Source organism: Lygodium microphyllum, chromosome 11 (assembly GCF_053477565.2).
Source record: "Lygodium microphyllum isolate KBCC chromosome 11, Lygodium_microphyllum_v1.1.10, whole genome shotgun sequence".
Taxonomy (NCBI): Eukaryota; Viridiplantae; Streptophyta; class Polypodiopsida; order Schizaeales; family Lygodiaceae; genus Lygodium; species Lygodium microphyllum.
The window spans coordinates 54,167,952-54,189,807 of record NC_141145.1 but is presented as its reverse complement, the minus strand read 5'-3'; the positions used below and the strand labels follow the sequence as shown (position 1 = coordinate 54,189,807).

General features: G+C 39.7%; 1 pseudogene; it reads right to left on the bottom strand.

Annotated features, from left to right (window-relative positions):
* Positions 1-6,738: 6,738 nt before the first annotated feature.
* LOC148028832 (heat shock cognate 70 kDa protein-like) lies at positions 6,739-15,230 on the bottom strand (annotated as a pseudogene).
* Positions 15,231-21,856: the final 6,626 nt, after the last annotated feature.

The following is a 21,856-nucleotide window of genomic DNA, read 5'->3' as shown; positions in this document are numbered from 1 at the left end:
ATAGGCTTACAGCCTGTCATCCCATATTTGGACAGCATGTCCAATCCATACTGCCTCTGCAAGAGCTGTATCCCACTTGGTGATCTAATCACCTCAATGCCCAAGAAATAACACAGCTCTCCCAAATCCTTTATCTCAAACTTCTGCTTCAATAGCATTTTCACATGAAGGATATCTTCATCACTGTCACCTGTAATAATCAAATCATCAACATAAATGACAAGTAGCATAATACCTTTCTCTATTTTTCTCACATAAAGTGAGAAGTCTGCCTTGGAAATCTGAAAGCCAATAGTGACAAGATATTGTCCTATCTTGTCAGACCATGCTCTAGGTGCTTGCTTCAAGCCATACAATGCTTTCTTCAACCTGCAAATAAACTCAGGATGAACAGCATGCACATAACCTGGTGGCTGCTCCATATAGACCTCTTCTTGCAAATCACCATGCAAGAAGGCATTCTTTACATCCATCTGATGTAAAGACTATTCCTTTGATGAAGCCATAGCAATGACTTCTCTTACGGTTGCCATCCTTGCAACCGGACTGAATGTTTCTTCATAGTCAATGCCATATGTTTGTGCATACCCCTTAACTACTAATCTTGCCTTGTATCTGTTCACAGAACCATCTACATTGTGCTTCACCTTATAAACCCACTTACAACCAATTGCATTCTTACCTTTAGGCAAAGGTACCGATTCCCATGTAACATTTTCTTCCAAGGCATCCATTTCTTCATCCATGGCTTTCTCCCATTTTTCTTTTCCCATGGCTTGCTCAAAAGAAGTGGGTTCTGGTTCCTGTATCACTTTGACCATATAGGCATAGTGAATGGCTGTAAATCCATCATATTTCAACCTATCCAAAGGATACCTAGCTCTGGTAGACCTCTAGGTTCACTCCCAGGTGCTCTCAAAACATCCCTGGTCTTCCTTACCTCAAGTGTAACAATAGAAGGAATACCCAACTCATCATTAATGCTCTGTTCTGAGCCACTGGATTCACAATCCACATAAGAGTGACCTGCATTCACATCAAACATGGGCTGATCTACCTTCTCTTTTCCTTTTCCTGATACCTGCATACCACTATCTACATTGCTTTGAGAAGATTCTCCCGATCTCAATATGCCTGTCCATGGTGAAGAATGTGAACCACTGCTAGAGGACGCTCCAGGTCCACTAATATTTTGTGACTGCTGCTGTGAATTTTGTGCAGCATTACCACTTTGTGCATCTACATCATCAATCACATTTACTGGTTTATACCAACTACTCATCTCATCAAAAACAACATCTCTGCTCACTGTAAACTTACGAGTAGAAGGGTTATAGCATCTATACCTTTCTGCTGTAAAGAGTAACCAATAAAGATGCACTTCTCAGCTTTTGGATCCAACTTGGATCTCAACTCATCTAGCACATGAACATAGGCAATGCAACCAAAAATTTTCAAATGAGAAATATCTGGTTTCCTACCAGTATACCTCTCCTCTGGAGTCATCCCATGTATTGCTGCAGTGGGAGTCCTGTTCATTATGTAGACTGGTGTAGCAACTGCCTCAGTCCAGTAAAAATCTAGCAAGTCTTTTTCATTGAGCATGGCACGAGATACCTCTCCAATATGCATTTTTTTCCTTTCTGCAATTCCATTTTGCTGTGGGATAAGACTGCATGAATATTGCTGCTTTATGCCATGCTCTTGCAGGAACCTTGCAAACTCATTTGAGAGGTACTTTCCCCTCCATCTGGCCTTAGGCATTTTATTTGCAGGCCTGTTTCTTTTTCAACCATAGCTTTAAGAGTTTTGAAATGCCCAAAAACTTGACTTTTCTTTTTCATAAAATACACCCAAACTTTTCTGCTATAGTCATCAATAAAAGTGACAAAATAATGACAGCCTCCAAGAGATGCCGCTTTAGTAGTTCACACATCAGAGTGGATTAATTGGAATGGCTTCTTACTCTCTTGAACATGTCTAGGAAATGGTTTCCTTGCCTGTTTTCCAAACTGACAGGCTTCACATACCTTATGCATTTCTGCAACCTTGAATTTAGGCAATCCTGCAACAATATTTTGGGCTTGCATTGATTTAAGTCGCTGTACATTAACATGACCAATGCGTTTATGCCAGGTATCAATATCTGCAACTACACTGGTCCCATGTGCAAACATTGCTGCACTCAATTCAGACATGTCTGCATCCAACGTAAACATTCTGCCCTTCTTCTTTCCTTTTGCTATCAAGCGACCTTTATTTTTCATATCCTCAACAAAGCATCCATGAGGATTAAATCTGACCTGCAAGCCCTGCTCAACCATTTGACCAACAGAAATCAGATTCTTGGTGATATTCGGGACATGAAATATATCAGACAGGTATTTCTTTTTCCCATCCTGCATAGACAAAGGAATTTTTCCAATCTGCACAATAGGATGTGCAGTATCATCACCAGTCTCCACAGATCCTAGTTTTTCCATTTTCCTTGCATCCTCCATCCATTCAGCATGACATGTCATGTGGTTTGATGCACCTGAGTCAACATACCACACATCATTGCTTTCTTCTGCACTTGTCACAGAATTGTTCATGTGCTGTACCATAAACAAATGCTCATTTCTTTCATCACCCTGTCTACTAGAAGATGCATAATTCCCTTGTTGTAATTTCCCATTCATGATGTCATTCTGCTTTTTATAGCAGTCTTTAGCCATATGACCCATTTTACCACAGTAGTAGCATTCAACATTGCTGTTTGCATTTTGGCCTCTTTGCCATCCACCACGACCTCTTTGGCTCCCCCTGCCTCTAGAGTTACCACGTCCTCCTCCATAGGACTGGTTTTCTTGAGTTTGCTGCATATTCTGCTTTCTACCACAGCCTCCAGATCGGCCTCCTCTACCTCTGCCTCTACCTCTTCCAGCATTTGAGTAGAAGACAACTTCTTTTGAAGTTCCTCCTGAAGAAGATGCACCACCATTTCTCTGCTCCTCAGAAATTAGAAGAGCAATCAACTCCTCAAAATCAGGAAATCTTTCACGGACGGAAATGGATGTTCGGAATTGTGCATAATCCTTTTCTAGACCATTCAAGGTCATTGAAACTAAATCATCATCTTCCACTGGCGACCCAATGGAAGCAAGTGCATCTGCAATCTTCTTCACCTTCATGTGGTAGTCATTGATGCTCATATTTTCTCTTTGCACATTATGCAACTCTTCCTTGAGCTGCATTTTCCTGGCTTGCGTATTTGTACTATACATTTTTGACAAAGTACTCCATGCCTCCTTTGGCGTACTTGCATCCTGAATATACACAATCATAGAGTCTGAAATGCTGATAGACAGCCAATACATAACTTTCCTGGCTCTCTCATGCCATGCTTTAAATGCTTGCATTTGTTGTTGATTGGGAACATAAGGAAGAACTGGTCTTCTTCATTTCCTGCAACAAATTCCCAATATCCTTTTCCCATAAGGAAATTCGTCATTCTAAACTTCCATGCTTGGAAGTTGTTCTTGTCAAGCTTTTCAGTGACAATCTGTGAGAGAGAATCAGACGCCATTACAGAACACTGCAAAAAATTCTGTCACTACAAAGAACATAGCTTCAGCCTCACAAAGGCAAATCTGCAAAATGGACGAAAGTGGTATTTGACCACACAGTCACTTCCTAGTGACGATTTTGCATCAATAGGCAACAAGGATGATTCTGTAACTCCCAATGTCTCTGCACACAGGCATACGATGCAATTTCTACAGTAACTTTTCACCAACTTGTAGAACAATGGTTGCACTGCATAAAACTGCGCCTTTTCTTGAGTGCATGCAGAAAACTTCCGCCTCCAAAACAGGCCCTGAAATGGCCTCAAATCAAAAAAATAGGGTCGCCGAGGGCTAAAGCCCATGCCCGCAGCATCTACTACCCTCTTGCTTCACCGCGAAGGGCGTCTCAACCTGAGACAATGCACTCTTGCAATTTCCAGCTGTGCTGCCTGCAGAGATCTGCTCCCAAAACAGAAAAAATGAAAGCAACACTGCTCCTCTTACCAGAACACCGCGAGCTTGGCTTGCTTTCTTGAGCTCCTTACCATGAACAAGGCTCTGATACCATGTCAAGATTGTGGGAGAGAAGGAAGGAGTCTCACTTGTAGCTTTCTTGCTTGCACAATGGGGGAATACACACAAGGGTGGAGGCTGAAAACAGTTTTCTCTTCTTCATTGTGTAAGCCAAAAGAACTCTCATACAAAGAAATAGAAGAACCCTATATATGGGTCTCAAACCAAACTCAACTAACTAAGGTGGCATACTAATTGAGCCACGAACTAGAGTAGATAAGGATAGCTGTCATGTAGTTATTATTCATGGGCGGTGTACCAAACTGACACGTCGGTGACATAAATGCACAACGATCACCCTGGCATATCACGAGTGGAGCTCGATATCTCAACATCGTACACCATCTACTTCAATGGGTGTCAAGGAGGCAAGGTTGGGTTTGTCGACTTGTGGCTATTCTGAAGAAGATGGCACCATGAGAGCTAACCCTTGCTCTAGGACCACTCAATGTTCCTCTTCAACATTTATGAGCTCTTCAATTGGTTCTTCTCCCGTGTATGTGATAGAAACAACATGTGGAGTTGTATCTTCATCGCTCTCCTCCTCTAGGGATGTATCCAATGCAAGGAGGTAAATTACCTATACGCAATCACACTCCACAAGATCCAAAGGTGATGTACCTGGTGCACTTCCCATGGGAACACTGCATACTCTGTGCGAAGGATCCACATGGGCCAAACACCTATTCACCACTTTTTGGTGATTCTTCCCTGCTTGAAATACCATGAGCTGTTCCAGAGGCACCCAAATCGTATCGGATCCCTCGATAGAGTGTGTGCATGTAGTAATGGTGCTCACAAAGTCTTCCAAAACCTGAAGGGAGGATCCAGCGATGAGAGCACACTTTCAAGGTTGAAGTTCTTAGAGAAAACATGGAATATCTTGTAACCATGGTTGGCAAAGATAGTCTCGTGGATTCACTTATCAAAGTGTGTGCAAGCATCCATTGTAGCAGGTAGGAGGGATGTGGTGGATATAAAGAGATGAAGAGAGAAAGTGTGAAATGAAATAATGAAACAAGAACTAAACTTGTTCTACCTTAAAAACCTTAAGTTTTAAACCATTAAGGGTTGTTCGCATACAATATTTAGTTATGGATTTACTTACGTCTTTGTGAAGTGTATAACAGTATAACATGTGGATCGTTCACACAGAGTATGCACTGTTCCCACTAGTAATAGTATCCTCAGCTCGGCTTTGAATTTTCCTATCATCTAGTTTAAAATAGAAGCTAACAGGTGGATTCTACATTAAAATTGTAATTTCCTAGTGCATTATACTCAAGGGCCAATCATCCTCCATTTGCAACACTTGGGGCTCGCGGCCCTCACAAATGACAATAACATCCACAGCTGCATTTTCACGCATGTCTTGATCAAGGCACAACCATTTACCCTTGAGCATCCTCCATCTACGATACTTGAACACTAGGCATGATGCCAGGAGGCATATTCCACGGTGGATTCCGTGAGGTTTCATATTCCACGGTGGATTCCGTGAGGTTTTACGGTGGATTCCGTAAACTTAGATGACCGGGGCTCATACGCAAAGAGGATTCTTTGTGCGAGAAGTTGATGGGGACGCCTGTCCTTTTCGGGCGTTTCATTAATTTAGTGTGTACATGGGTGATTCCATAGCGGGTGATTCCGCAAAATGCATATTAAATTAATAAACGTTTATGAGTTTAGAGTGCGCACTCGTAATAAATTAAGGTTAGGATTTATTTCTAACCAGTTGATTTATTTATGTAGCTGAAGACTGCTAGGTATTCACTTTTGTCGGTTTAATTGTGTTATTTTACTAACGATTGTGAATGCTTCAGTTGATGTGTAGAGATAGCAGGAGTGGCGGAGGAAAGCATTGGAGTCTAGCGGGTTTCCGACCTTTGGATATATTTTGATAGGCGCCACGCCTATATTTTGATTATGTCTATAGAGACATCGATTATTTATTATTATTTTGTATGCGCTTATGCGCCTGGATATGTTATTTTTATTTGGACATTGAGATTGGGCGTGCCAGACTCTTTGGGCACCGTCCATTAGCTTTATTTTCCTATTTTTGGTAGAAAGCAAACTCAAAAGCTAAAAGCTTGTATATTTTTGTAATTGGGCTATTTTTGAGCAAAAAGATTGAAAATATATATTAAATACATGCTTTGTGAAGCGCTCACACAAGGCATGGGGGAGATTCAACCCAATTTGTCTCTTGTCTCATGTCGTGCTTGCTTTCACATTGATTTTTGTGCTAAAAAGTAGAGTGCTTTGTTCTTGGGGACCTTTGGGAATTCACTACGTGAGCTACCTGCGTCCGATCTGCGCACCAGTGGTATCAGAGCGGAGCAGAGACCAAGGGCTTCCAATCGCTACCAATCTCGGGCAAAGGCGGAGCTCCAGGAACAAACGGCCTCTACAGTCAATCTCGTCGCGAACCGTCGATACAGGCAGACTTCTGGCGATCAAGAACCCCTGTTTCCACTCTCAGATCGCGAAGGACCACTCTCTGTCGGCGGAGGACCACGCAAACATCTTCTTCACTAAAATCGTGGATAATACAGTAAGAAGCCATAACTTTTGCTTCAAAAAGCTTAGTCTTGAAGTTTCAAAGCTTAAGGAATTAAAGAAGTCCCCAAAACTTGTCGACGTGCTGTCTGAAGATGTCCGAAAATTCCGCGACGGCATCAAATCTATATTGAAGTCCTCCACGAATTGCGCCGTTTTCTGACGGCTCTTCATCTCCCTAAAGCTTAAGTTATTAAGCTTATTAAACTTAAGCTTAATTCCTTAAGCTAAGTCACACAAGCTTCTGCAAGTCACACAGAGCAATAAAGTCGACATACTCCGGGTCTCGCACTCCAGAAGACAAGTTCCGTAAGTCGACTCTGATCAAGTACTGCAAGTCCTGCAAATCAGCTAAGTTCAACAAGTCAACAACCCTGCAAGTCTGTTAAGTCTGCAACTCTGCAAGTCAGACTAAATCAGAACTGACTAACGCTCGAAACTCCTAGAAGACTTGTTCGTTTGCAAAAACTCAGAACTGGAAAGTTGTTCGCAGCAAGCTGTTTTACCTATCTGCAACTTCGTTGAAGTACTTTCAGCAAACAGAGACAGAAATATTTCAGAATTTCTGAAAATTGAAGAAAAAAATACCCAAAAATACATAGCCTTGTAACCCCAAATTTGAGCTACGCTCATCCCGCTAACTGATTTTGAGTGAGAAAGGTTTGTTGAGTTTTACAGGATGACTACCCCACTTATGGATGATCCTATGGCTGAAGACGACCTACCCGAGCCTACCATGGAACAAAAGCTGGATCTTATCATGCTGCAATTGGAAGAAGAGCGAAGAGCTAGGCAAGCCTTGCAAGCGCAATTGACAAAGCTACAAGGAGCGTCCACTGATAAAGAAGAACCCCAAGCTGAAGATTTGATACGCCGTACCATCGACGCCACTCTTGAAGCACAAACCATTCGCAAGGAATCCAAGATAAGTAAACGAAGTTTCAAGTTTCGCACTTTCAATGGCATAAGAGAAGGAAAGACTGTTTTATCATTCATTAGCCAGTTTGATGACTATTTCCATGAGGAAACTTATCCTGAGAAAGATAAAATCAAGTGTGTTACTAATCATCTGATAGATAGAGCTTCACTTTGGTGGACTGTCGTCCGCAAGAGCATAGAATGTCCTGCTACATGGGAAGATTTTAAGAAGAAGTTCATGCAAAATTTCCTTCCACCGCAATTTCATGAGAAGGCAATCAAGCAATGGGATTTACTTCAACAACGCGACCGTGAGCCTATTCCACAGTATACAGAGCGTTTCTGGAATGCACTTCTACAGCTACGCATGCTTGAAGACGTACCAGAGACGACACATAAGCGGAAGTACATGTCTGGACTTCTTGGACATTACTACGCTGAGGTAAATATGTTCAAGCCTGCTACCCTTGAAGATGCCATCTCCTTAGCTCATGACACTGAAGATAAGTTACGTGGAAGAGATCGACGACCACAGCCATTCCAAGCAAACGGTAATTATGGATCTCAACAATTCAATTCCAATTTCAGAAGGTTTAATCCAGGTCGTTTTTCCTCACCATCTTTCCGCAAGAATTGGCCTAAACCACCTGCATTACCATCCACTGTCAATCCAAATCCTAAGCCTATCCAACAAGCAAATCCAAATATACCCAGACTCCCAGCCATTGCAAATAATGTGACCAAAGCCAAGCCCATCGTATGCTACAAGTATCACCAGCCAGGCCATCTCGCAGCAAATTGTCATTCAAAGAAGCCATCAGCACATATCAACTACCTTGGAGCTATGGACGAAGAAGAGCATGAGGATATGCCGGATTTCACTGAAGAAGAAGATGATCCTACTACTACTTCCGACACTTTACCAGGTATGCCTACTTTACATTCATTGTTGACTATGAAATGTATGGTGCATGGAAAAGAAAGAACTGTATTGCATGATGACGGTAGTACGCATGACTTTATTTCAGCAAAATTGGTAAAGGAATTAAAATTGCATACAGTACCTACGCATTATCGCATAAAAGCTGCATTTTTAGGCACTAGGTACAATGGCACACAAGAAGTTCAAGATTTAGAAATTCAAATTGGTCCATATATTGAAAGAAGAAATTTCTTAGTTGTCCCACTACAGTCTAGCGACATTATTCTAGGAATGCCATGGAGACACCAACATAATCCCAATATAGATTATTCCACACACACAATGAATATTAATTTTCAAGGAAAATCTATTACATTATTTGGTATGCATGCATCTCATATGTTTCCACTGCTTTCGCATACTCAAGCAAAACGTGCACTGCGCAAGAATACTAAATCATATCTCATTTGGGTGAATGAATTGCACGCAAAAGAAACTCATATGCACCCTAGACATAAGGAATTTCTTGCATATTTTAAGGATTGTTTTGCAGAAGACCTACCACCAGGTTTACCTCCATCACGTCCAGAAGACCATAAAATTGACCTAATACCTGGCACACAACCACCTTGCAAAGCCCCATATAGGCACAATCAAATAGAGCAAAAAGAAATCCAGAGTCAAGTAGAAGAATTACTAAATAGAGGTTTAATTCGACCTAGCAGTTCTCCATTCGGTGCACCTGTGCTCTTAGTCAAGAAAAAGAATAATACTTATCGGATGTGTATTGACTACCGAGCATTAAACAAGATCACTGTAAAGAATAGGTATCCTATACCTAGAGTTGATGACCTTATGGACAAACTGCAAGGATCTTCTATATTTAGTAAAATTGACCTTAAATCTGGATATCATCAGGTGAGGTTAGATAGATCCGACATATTTAAGACTGCATTCAGGACACAGTTTGGCCATTACGAATTCTTAGTTATGCCATTCGGATTAACTAATGCACCTGCCACTTTCAGTAGAATGATGAACCGTATTTTTCTAAAATATCAATATTGTGTGATTGTTTTCTTTGATGATATTTTAGTGTTCAGTCAAAGTGAAAAAAGAGCATTATGAGCATTTATCATTAGTTTTTCAATTACTGAAAGAAAATCAATTGTTTGCAAATCCTGACAAGAGTGAATTCTTTAAGACAGAAATAGAATATCTAGGTCATATTGTATCAAAAGAAGGAATAAAAGTTGATCCTAAGAAAATTGACGCAATATTGCATTGGCCTATTCCTAAAAATGTACATGAATTACGTTCATTCCTTGGTCTTGCTAGTTTCTATAGGAAGTTTGTACGTAATTTCTCATTACTTGCTTTACCACTGACCAAACTTCTTAAGAAAGGCATTGTTTATCAATGGACTGAAAACCAGCAGAAATCCTTTGATTTACTCAAACGTGCATTGACCAATGCCCCTGTTCTACAATTGCCTGACTTTAACAGACCATTCTTTTTAGTTGTGACTGATGCTAGCGGATCAGGAATAGGAGCTGTGTTAATGCAAGATAATCATCCAATAGCATATTCTAGTTCTAAGCTGAAACCCTCTGAGCTTAAATATTCCACTTATGACAAGGAACTCTTAGCAGTTGTACAAGCATTGAAACAATGGAAGCATTATTTAATGGGTTCAGAATTCATGATAAAGACTGACCAGCAAAGCATTAGACATCTACTTAGCCAACCCCAAATTTCTGACCGCCATATCAAATGGGCTTCATTCATTCAAAGTTTCCATCCTATCATTCAATACCAACCTGGAAAAGAAAATGTAGTTGCCGATGCATTAAGTAGAAGACCTGCAATTCATAACATTTCTATCATATCTTTTGATTCTTTGATTGCTATGAAAGATACATATCACCAGGATATTACTTTTCATTCTGATTGGCAAAAATTAGTTCAAAATAATTTCATTCCTGTTGATTCATTGTCATATAATGATGGATTCATGTTCTTTGAAAAGAGACTGTGTGTTACTATTCCATTCCGATCTTTTGTTTTGAATGAAATTCATTGTCCCCCATATCAAGGTCATAGAGGTATCATTTCTACATTACGCATGTTAACTGAAGATTTTTATTGGCCGCATATGGATGCAGATGTGTCTAATTTTGTTTCTGAATGTTTGATTTGTCAACGAATAAAAAGACATCATGGTAAACAGTATGGGTTATTAATGCCTTTATCTATTCCATCTAAACCTTGGGAACATATATCTATGGATTTCATTACTGGCTTACCAAATACTAAATCTAATCATGACATGATTTGGACAATTGTAGATAGATTTAGTAAGCAAGCATATTTCATTGCATGTAAGAAAACTTTAACAGCATCACAAGCAGCACAGTTATTTTTGAAAACTATTTTTACTAACCATGGATTGCCGAAAGTGATTATTTCAGATAGAGATTCTAGATTTTGTAATAATTTCTGGATTACACTGTTTGCAAATCTAGGCACAAAGATTGATTTCTCATCTGCATTTCATCCAGAAACAAATGGACAAACAGAAGCCACAAATAGCACTATTTTAGATCTTTTACGTGCATACACTATCTCTAAACCTCAGACATGGGATACTCATTTACATTTATTACAGTTTGCATATAATAATACACCACACACATCTACAAAGAAAGCACCTTTTGAAGTTATTTATGGACATAGATTATCTACACCTGTTGCATCTTTGTCTACTAGAATACAAAGTGCCGATGATATTGCTGTTATGCATAACACTATTTTTGATGAGGTCAAGGATATGATTGCTAAAGCCCAACAATCATATACCAAACAAGCCAACAAGAAAAGACAAGCCATGAATTTCAAAATTGATGATTATGTTTGGCTTAGAATAGAAAAGCGTAGACTGCAAAGTGTAGATAGACATCCAGTTGTCAAATTAGCCCCTAGATTCTACGGACCATTTAGAATCATTTATAAGATTAATGACAATGCATTCAAATTAGAACTGTCATCACATTGGAAAATTCATAATACATTTCATATTAGTTTGTTGAGACCATTTAGAGGACAATTACCTATCCACCCTGTCTATGAAAACCCACCTTTACTAGAAGAAGAGACTGAAATCCTTGAACCAGAAGCCATCATAGACACTGACTACATGACCACTAGAACTGGCCGAAGGTACTCTAGATATCTCGTGAAATTTAAGAACCATCCTGTAGAGGAAGCACAATGGATGCACGCTAGAGACCTAAATGCTTTCCCCACTCTGTTAGCTCCACATTGAGCTAATAGCAATTGAGGTCAATTGCTATCCCACCCCGGGGGTATGATGCCAGGAGGCATATTCCACGGTGGATTCCATGAGGTTCCATATTCCACGGTGGATTCCGTGAGGTTTTACGGTGGATTCCGTAAACTTAGATGACCGGGGCTCATACGCAAAGAGGATTCTTTGTGCGAGAAGTTGATGGGGACGCCTGTCCTTTTCGGGCGTTTCATTAATTTAGTGTGTACATGGGTGATTCCATAGCGGGTGATTCCGCAAAATGCATATTAAATTAATAAACGTTTATGAGTTTAGAGTGCGCACTCGTAATAAATTAAGGTTAGGATTTATTTCTAACCAGTTGATTTATTTATGTAGCTGAAGACTGCTAGGTATTCACTTTTGTCGGTTTAATTGTGTTATTTTACTAACGATTGTGAATGCTTCAGTTGATGTGTAGAGATAGCAGGAGTGGCGGAGGAAAGCATTGGAGTCTAGCGGGTTTCCGACCTTTGGATATATTTTGATAGGCGCCACGCCTATATTTTGATTATGTCTATAGAGACATCGATTATTTATTATTATTTTGTATGCGCTTATGCGCCTGGATATGTTATTTTTATTTGGACATTGAGATTGGGCGTGCCAGACTCTTTGGGCACCGTCCATTAGCTTTATTTTCCTATTTTTGGTAGAAAGCAAACTCAAAAGCTAAAAGCTTGTATATTTTTGTAATTGGGCTATTTTTGAGCAAAAAGATTGAAAATATATATTAAATACATGCTTTGTGAAGCGCTCACACAAGGCATGGGGGAGATTCAACCCAATTTGTCTCTTGTCTCATGTCGTGCTTGCTTTCACATTGATTTTTGTGCTAAAAAGTAGAGTGCTTTGTTCTTGGGGACCTTTGGGAATTCACTACGTGAGCTACCTGCGTCCGATCTGCGCACCAAGGCATAAAGTATGTCGTGTGACAAAGTACCTATAATTGGAAAGGAAAGTTTGTCGATTCATCCCAAAGTAACATAATAGTCAACTAAGAGAGAAAAATTTTACCTGAAAGCCATGTCTCTTATTGTGACTTGACACTCCACTGTGTCAAGACTCTGAGTTATTTTTTATGTCCAAGTTTTGCCTAGAATCCTCGTTACATAATCATCTGATGTGTTTTTTATGAGGTACGTTCTTTTGGTACATCTCAAACCCTTATATTCCTTGAACATGTGTGCAAAAATTGCAATCGGTATGAACCAGCTTAGATGTACATTCTTTGAGTCGGTGCTTGGCTTCATATAGAATTCAATATGTCTGCTAAAATTTTTGTGCTACACATGTGCAAAATGTCGCTACTAGACAATGGCCATTCTATGCTATTGAGATTCGATATGTGCATAGACTCAAGGGTTCCATATTCTCGACTCCCCTCGGGCAATTGTACTTGGAGTCATAGAAAAAAACAAGGTCCTCTGCGAGCCACTTAGTTGTACGCCCCTCAAAGAGCAATCTACCAATTTCGAGGTGGTAACACTTAAAAGAACCAGTGAAACTCTCAACATTTTGCCACTCATAGAAATCCGATGTAAGAAGCTAAGAATAAGGAATTAGTGTAAATAATATTGATATTATGCCATGTCACATTGACATTGGTATAAAAGGAGAGGACATGTAATTTTACACATCTTTTTGACACATTAATACAATTACAGTCTTTCTCTCCCTTCTTGCTCACAGCTTCTATGGCTTCCCCTTCTTTCCTATCTTTCTCTCTCTAAATCTAGTCTTTCTCTCTCCTCGTCACTCTTCTTCTCCCTCTTCCTGCAGTCTTTCTCTCTCTTTTGCAGTCTTCTCTCTCCTCTTTCTCTCTCCCTAGTTCTCTCTCTGACAAGTGGTATCAAAACATGGATTTTGATCCATAGGAAAGGTAATTTTCATGGAAGATCTGGTTACATTGATCTTGGTTGTTGTGTCAAGTCTAACTGCAAGACGTCCACAGTTATCCATGGCTGTAGTTGAAGACATTATGGAGGTTCTTGGCAAAATAATGGTGGTATTCTTGCTATTTTAAACAAGTCAACATCAAATTAAAGCCATGTTTGGAGCCTTTCTTGTCAAAAGAGAAGAGGATTGGAGTTCGAGACAACGGAATCAGTTTTTTTTTCTAAGACCCGGGGTCTTTTACTTTCCTTTCTCCTCATTGCTAAAGCTTCCATGGAGTTCTTTCTTTGACATGATTTTCTCTTCATGACCTAATCTTTCTCTATGACCTACAAAGCATCATCCCTTGCATCTCAACGAGCAAAGGGAGCACCATTTTGCAAGATTGTTGGTGGCGGATCCTCAAAGTAAGGCAATAAAGATCAAAGCATGGCAGGGGCAGACTTGCGGGCAGCCTTTGTGACCATCTGCTTGCAGGGGGGGGGGCTTGCCTCCCACGGACTTGCAGGCTGTCAAAGCGATCCCTCAGGCACTTCTCAACAGGCTCCGTGCACTTTCTGAATAGATCCATGTTGAGCTCTTCAAAACGAGCTCGAGTGATTGTTGAATAGAAATCAATGCCTTTGTAAAGGGAGTCAATATCAATGGTTGTTTGAGTAGTAGATGAAAGTGTCCTCTTCGCTCTTTCACAGGTTGTTCTCAACCTCTGTAGGGCTTTGGCATTTCTTGGCTTTGGCATTTCCTGTGCGTATCACCAGCAAATCAATGCCTTCGTAAAGGGAGTCAATCTCAATGGTTGTTTGAGTAGTAGATGAAAGTGTCCTCTTCGCTCTTTCACATGTTGTTCTCAACCTCTGCAGGGCTCTGGTATTTCTTGGCTTTGGCATTTCCTGTGCATATCACTAGCAAATCAATGCCTTCGTAAAGGGAGTCAATCTCAATGGTTGTTTGAGTAGTAGATGAAAGTGTTTTCTTCGCTCTTTCACATGCTGTTCTCAACCTCCATAGGGATCTGGCATTTCCTGTGTGTATCACCAGCAAATCAATGCCTTCGTAAAGGGAGTCAATCTCAATGGTTGTTTGAGCAGTAGATGAAAGTGTCCACTTCGCTCTTTCACAGGCTGTTCTCAACCTCCGCAGGGCTCTAGCATTTCCTGTGCATATCACCAGCAATTGCTTTCACTTCAAAGATGCCTTCTTCGATAGTCAGGAGGGACATATCAAACGTAACACCACCAAGATCGAAGATGAGCATGTTCTTCTCACCAACGGTGCTTGCCTTTTTGTCCAAACCATAGGCAATAGCTGTAGCAGTCGGCTCATTGATAATTCTCATCACGTTCAAGCCAGAAATCACACCAGAATCCTTGGTAGCCTGCCTATGTGAGTCATTGAAGTATGTAGGCACTGTGACCACATCATTTCTTATGCTAGTTCCCAAGTAAGCTTCGGCAATCTCCTTCATTTTGGTAAGCACCATGGAAGAGGTTTCCTCCACATGGAACTACTTCTCCTCGCCTTTGTAGTGCAAGACAATCATAGGCTTATTGCCAGGCCCAGCTATGACCTTAAATGGCCACATCATGTCACTTTGAACAGAAGGATCCGAAAATCTGCAACCAATGAGTCGCTTGGCAGGCTCCATGTATTTTCCAAACAGTTCCTAAGTGCACCAGTGAAACTCGCCTTGTAGGTGTTCTCATTGCTTGACTTATGACTTAGAGAGGCTAGGGTTGTTGTGGCTTCCTTGTTTGGATGCGTTTCTCACTCGGCATGGCTTCCATTTTGGTCAAACAGCAGAGCTGCAAGTGAGGCCCTGAGTGGATACAGCTGGCCATCATTTTTCATAATCCTGTGATGAAAAGCAAAATCGCCATTAGCCTCAGCTACGCCATTGTGAGTGGCACTTCCTCTTGAAGAGCTAGACTTAGACTGAACAGGTGCTGAAGAGACTTGTACTCCTGGTTGAGGTGATTCTGCATGTATAGCTGTGGTGTTGGGCATGCTAGTCAGAGGTGTAGTTGTTTTGCCCATTGCTGGCATGTACTCTGCAGAGGAAGATTGATCAAACTCCATGTCACTAAACACAAACAACCGCTGAATCATTTTCTCTGGGGGCAATTCAGAGGCCCGGGCGAGCTCCAGAAGCATCCGAAACACTTTTTGAAAGTCAGTGTTCATACCCTAATCCATTCTAGAAATTGGACAGAGAAATTGCAGGGATTATCCTTAGGGATTTTTATGAAAAACTTGGATGCCTTGAGGATGCATATGTATTTGTCTGACAGGTTGCCTGAAGGCACTCTTTCTTGCAAAGGAAAGTTAGTGACTTCCCATTTAACAATGGAAGAGAAATGGTGTAGCCACTAAGAGCTTCTGGAAATGATATTTTCTGAATCACTATCAGGTTTTATCTTGATCGACAGAACCTCTTCAATAGTTGATGTCTTCCTGCCAGCACCCAACACATTTCGAGATATTTTCATTTTCCTCATAAATCCATTGTAGAGCTCTTCCAAAGTATAGGGGGAGCAAGGGCTGCTACATTTAGGCCTAACTCTGCAAAGGCATCAACTATCCATCAACAATTTCAAATGCAATTGAGTGCTTAGTGAGTTGTATTTGACTCACCGGGAGAGCTTTGTCTTGGACGAAGGTCTTGTGGGAAAGAAGTTGTGTGAAGCCTTCTTTGGGAAAGCCTCTAGTCCTTGAGAGAATTTGCCAGTTTGATAGTGGAATACAAGTAGGAAACATATGTGTTGAAAGAGTCACCAATATTTGAAGGATCTTCATCAACATTGAAGGTATTAGACCATTTCTTGGAAGGCTCATCAACACTTCTCTTGAAGATTCAACAAAGTCTTGCGCCATTTGGTTCTTCTGCAACAAGCTATGGTTCATGGAGAACCATTGGAGCATTATTGAGTAGAGTATGATGCTGGGATATACTACTATTTTGGTTGAAGCGTTTTACTACAAGATTGGCTTTGAGGAGTTCATCAAGCAAGCTCAAGTAATTGGGTATCTTCTTACCTTTGAATCTACTTGGTATGATCCAATTCATTGGGTACTTTGAAGCTTGCAACCAACTCAAGCTATATTGGAGTTTGTTTCTTGGTTAACTCCATTTTGAAGCAACTATTGGAGTTCTCAATGCTTATGGGTTTTGCTTGATCAAGTGGTTGAGAGTATGTAGTAAGGATCAGTTGGGCTATTTGTAGAGCAGTTCTTGGATGTATCAAGGATGTAATTGCAGGGTTTGTGCATGTATAATCAGTGTTCTTACTGATCTTAAGTGCCTTACAACTTTCCCTAGATGAAAGGTAATCATTACGAGGCAAAATAGGGTCATTACAATGCTAAATAGGGTGCAGTCCAAACATGGACAGATTTGGGAAAGTTACTACAGAAATTAGTAGCATCATTCTAACGACAAAGGAACAACTGGAATTGATACTAAACATCACAAGCTTCGAGTGGAGCCATCAAACGTCTCATTTGGACACATATTTTTCAAGCTAGAGCCTATTTAGTACCGGCAGCTCACTAGCAGTTCACTATGGATAGTTCTGGAAATTCTTAAAACAGAGAGGGGTATTGCTACTCCTAAATTCAAACCAGGATTTCTACTTGATACTAGACATCCTAACTTTCGAGTCAAGCTATCATATACCTTATTTGGACTTATATTTTTCAAGATAGGGCTGAAGATGGCAAGCCTACAGGATTGCAAGGATTGTATGGACTCGGTGATTTTTCTTTTGGTCTGCATGTGTTGAATCTCAAGGCAGGGTACAGTTGAATATATCTGCTGGTCCTGATTTGAGGACTGTGTATTTTGGGAGTATGCACCTCAGATGAATGAAACCAAAATTTTAAGGCAAGGACAAGAACAACATATCTCTTCAACTTGACTACAATGGCAACTGAGATCAATAGCTCCACCTCTAGTGAACAAGGTTGGCTTCAAACACAAGCTAAAATTGACAAACTTGGAGTTTTAACTAATCAGTGTATTGCTCTTATGAAGGCGGTTATGGAAAAAATAGCAAGACCTGAATCGAATGCTTTTGCTTATGGCCAACATGTATATGCTGATGAGTATCATTCCATTGAGCCTTGGCAGCAGAATGGCTATTATGGTCAACATGCTTATGCTTATGAGCATCCACCTCTTCAGCAACATAGTTATGATTATACTTGTGAAGCTCTGTTGGTTGACCAACCTAGTTTTTATGGATGTGACAGAAATGGTTATGCTTATCAGTACCCTTCTAGCTTTGATCAACAGCAAGCAAGTGATTATGACCGACATTATGCCAATACCTATGCTCATGGACTTGCCAATCATCATACTTATGGACAGCCTACGATGCAAGGACATCATTGTAATTATGTTGGATAGTCTTCATGCAATCTTGGACAGCATGTTTATGGGCAACAATATGACCAAAGTTTTGGTAGTAGGCATCAGCAAACAAATAGATGTATTTGGATAGCAGCATGAACATTTTTGTGACATGTATTCTCACAGAGATTATGGACAGCATGACCAATGCTGTGGGATCAATGATCAAAGGAAGCATGCTTATGTATGTGAGCAGCAAACATCTGTGGAAGCAAATGCATATGCTCAAACAAACTGTCCCTCTAATGCGCAGCAGGGCTGTTATCACCATATGCAGTATGGACAGCATGAGCATTATGGTCATGAGCATGGACAACCATCTGTTGTACATGAGCAGCAAGATGAATATGAGCAGCATGTCAAAACTATTATAGAGATGACCAATGGTGATAAGTAGGTGTGCAAATTGCTATCTAAGGCTAAACACGTTAGACACCTTACTAGTGATACAATACGGGAACTGCATGTTGCGGGCTTATGCTATCAATGTGCTAAGCCACTATTTTGTAATCACCAAGCCACATGCAGGGAAAAGTTTTCCAAAATACTCTTGGTATTTGAATATTATGTGCTAAGCCACTATTTTGTAATCACCAAGCCACATGCAGGGCAAAGTTTGCCAAAATACTCTTGGTATTTGAATATTATGATGCAAATGATGGAGAAGATCTTGTTGAAGACCATTTTGGTATGAGTCCACAGCAAAAAGCTCAGTTCAAGAAAGCAGATCATGGACAGCATGTGGATTTGGATTATCATCATGCAATGGTGACTTCAGCCTCATATGCTTCAGTTATACAGAGCATGGTGATGCTTGAGAGGCTTATGGAAAAGTTAGTGAATACCATCATGATGATCATGCTTCTAGCTGTACTTGACTTTGATCTTATGAAAGTTGATCCAATGCATGGCAACGATACCACTTTTCCTTTTGATCCGGGTAGCTACAGGCTGATTTTGACCCTCTGTATAGATTAGTACTGTTATTGAATATTAGGTAATCTTTTCTTTTACCACTTGTAATGCTGTACAGAGTAGTACTCTGCAGCCCACTACTTGGCTATACCAATAAGTCCGATATTTGTTTTTGAGGACAAAAACTTCATTTTTGAGTGGGGATGGATTGTAAGAAGCTAAGAATAAGGAATTAGTGTAAATAATATTGATATTATGCCATGTCACACTGACATTGGTATAAAAGGAGAGGACATGTAATTTTACACATCTTTTTGACACATTAATACAATTACAGTCTTTCTCTCCCTTCTTGCTCTCACAGCTTCTATGGCTTCCCTTTCTTTCATGTATTTCTCTCTCTAAATCTAGTCTTTCTCTCTCCTCATCACTCTTCTTCTCCCTCTTCCTGTAGTCTTTCTCTCTCTTCTGCAATATTCTCTCTCCTCTTTCTCTCTCCCTAGGTCTCTCTCTGACATCCAAAGGGTATTCTTCTATAAATACGAGACAAGTTGTTACATAGGTATCATGAAATTTCTCATTCTCAATGAGTTGCAAATACTTACTATTTGCAATGTTTTGTTGAAAGGGTAGAGTGGGCGCAATATGCATTTGTTTTTGCATGAATACATGTTGTACAAAGACCTCTGTTACAAGGTGAGAATCAACATTCCTTTGTCTGAGAGCTAAAATTTTACCCTTCCAGTGCTTTGATACATTTGCAATTGTAGATGCTTTCACCCTGAAAGCTCCCTTCATACTTGGACGCATATGTACCCAAGACAAGCAATGATACGTATCAATGATCCAATTCCCTTCTTCATCTTTTCTATTACGTACTTCTATCAAGAGAATGATTGTTCTTCTCTAAGGCACTAGAACCTACGCATTAGATGTAAAGAAGTATATATTTACACCTAAATAATAAGCATTTTAAGTCTGTCCAATAATCACCAATATGCCATACAAATTAACATGGCATTAAGAGATGTTTACACTTTTGTAAACAGACATAAACATCAATATCAAAATGCATATGGATATACACATCAACACAAAGTATAGATTTGATTTCAAGGCATCACTTTAATCATAACATTTACATGAAATATAATGAAAAGGATAGCACAAGGATACTTAGAGAATTTAGCCAAAATAAATTTTATTATAATGAAGAGGAGTCTAATTTGACTCAATACATTGTATGAAATGTGGGTATTATAGAGTAGTTGTTACAAGGATAGCAGCCACATGGCATGCAAATCTTAATAGGCACATTGGATTAACACTTGAGATATTCTAAGACAACACATTGTGTGTTATATGGATGATATGATATAAGAGTTTCATGGATCATTGCCAATTGGCATGGAAATCCAAATGGACACATATGACCAATAAAGTAGAGGATTTTTGAACCATCGATTTCCAGCAGATCCATATCATCTAACACAAAGGAATCACTCACCACATCAAAATAGTCGATTGAGAATTATATGCTTCACCTAAACCTTGTACAATACCTGTATGTACAAAAAAATACCTGCATGTATCTCTTTTAACAAAAATACTTGCATGAATCCCTTTTAACAAAAAATATCTAGACAACTGCATGAATAGAAGCAATACAAAATAGGGCCAATTTACCTACAAGCTGATCTGCTGAAGACAAGATTGAATCATTGCTAATCAAAACCCATTGCAAATGATGGACATAAGAAAGCATCAATCCCATCAAACATAGAAGTCACTAATTAAATGAATAAATTTTGGCACCACAAAATATGGCAGATTTACCTATAAATTGAGCTACAGAATCTCTACTCTACCTTGTGTTAAGTGTTGCAACTACAATTGATCCTTAAGTTAGAACTAGCATCAAACCCTATTGTAAAGATAGTAGAAAAGGGATAATGTAGAGAGGACAAAAGACAAAATGTGTGAGTACGCGGGAGAGAGAAAGAAATGAGCACCTATCCAATCTTGCCCAAATTGATATCTGCAAAAGACAATAGCAAGAGGTAGTATTTACATGAAGGTATATTGAAAAATCAGTAGAAAAGAGGAAACATAGAGAGAGATGAGCACTTATGCAATGTCACCCAAAATGATCTTTGCAATAAAACAACAACAAGGGTTAGAAATAACATTATGTTGTATTGAAAAGATATCAACAAAAAAAAAACCAAACAGAGAGAGAGAGAGATTAACACCTTTGCCTCTTGCTCCAAATAAACTCTGCAAGAAAATAGCAATTAGAACCAATATCAAATTCTATTGTAAACACAACATAAAAGAGAAACTACACATAGAGAGAAGGGGGAAAGAAAGGAGAGAGAGATGAGCACCTCTGTCTCTTGCCCCAAACAACCTCTATAATAAAACAACAATAATAGTAAGAAATGACATCAAACCCTATTAAAAAAATAGCAACAGAGAAATTGCAAAGAGAGATGGACACCTATGTTTTGCCCAAAATCTGGAGTTGCATGGAGAAGAAAGTGTCGAGGTAAGCAGAACGCTCAAAACCCTAATTACTTTCAGTAGGGAGATTCAATGGAGACGAAAATTCACAAGTATAGAGAAGAGAGGGAAAGTGGTCTATTGCTCAACTTTTGGGTCAAACTAATTTTGTGAGAGACAAAAAATCGAAATTGAAAATTCTCCAAAAAAAGGGGGGAAATACGAGGTGAGAGAAACTCAAATTTTGTGTACTATTCATTCTCCTT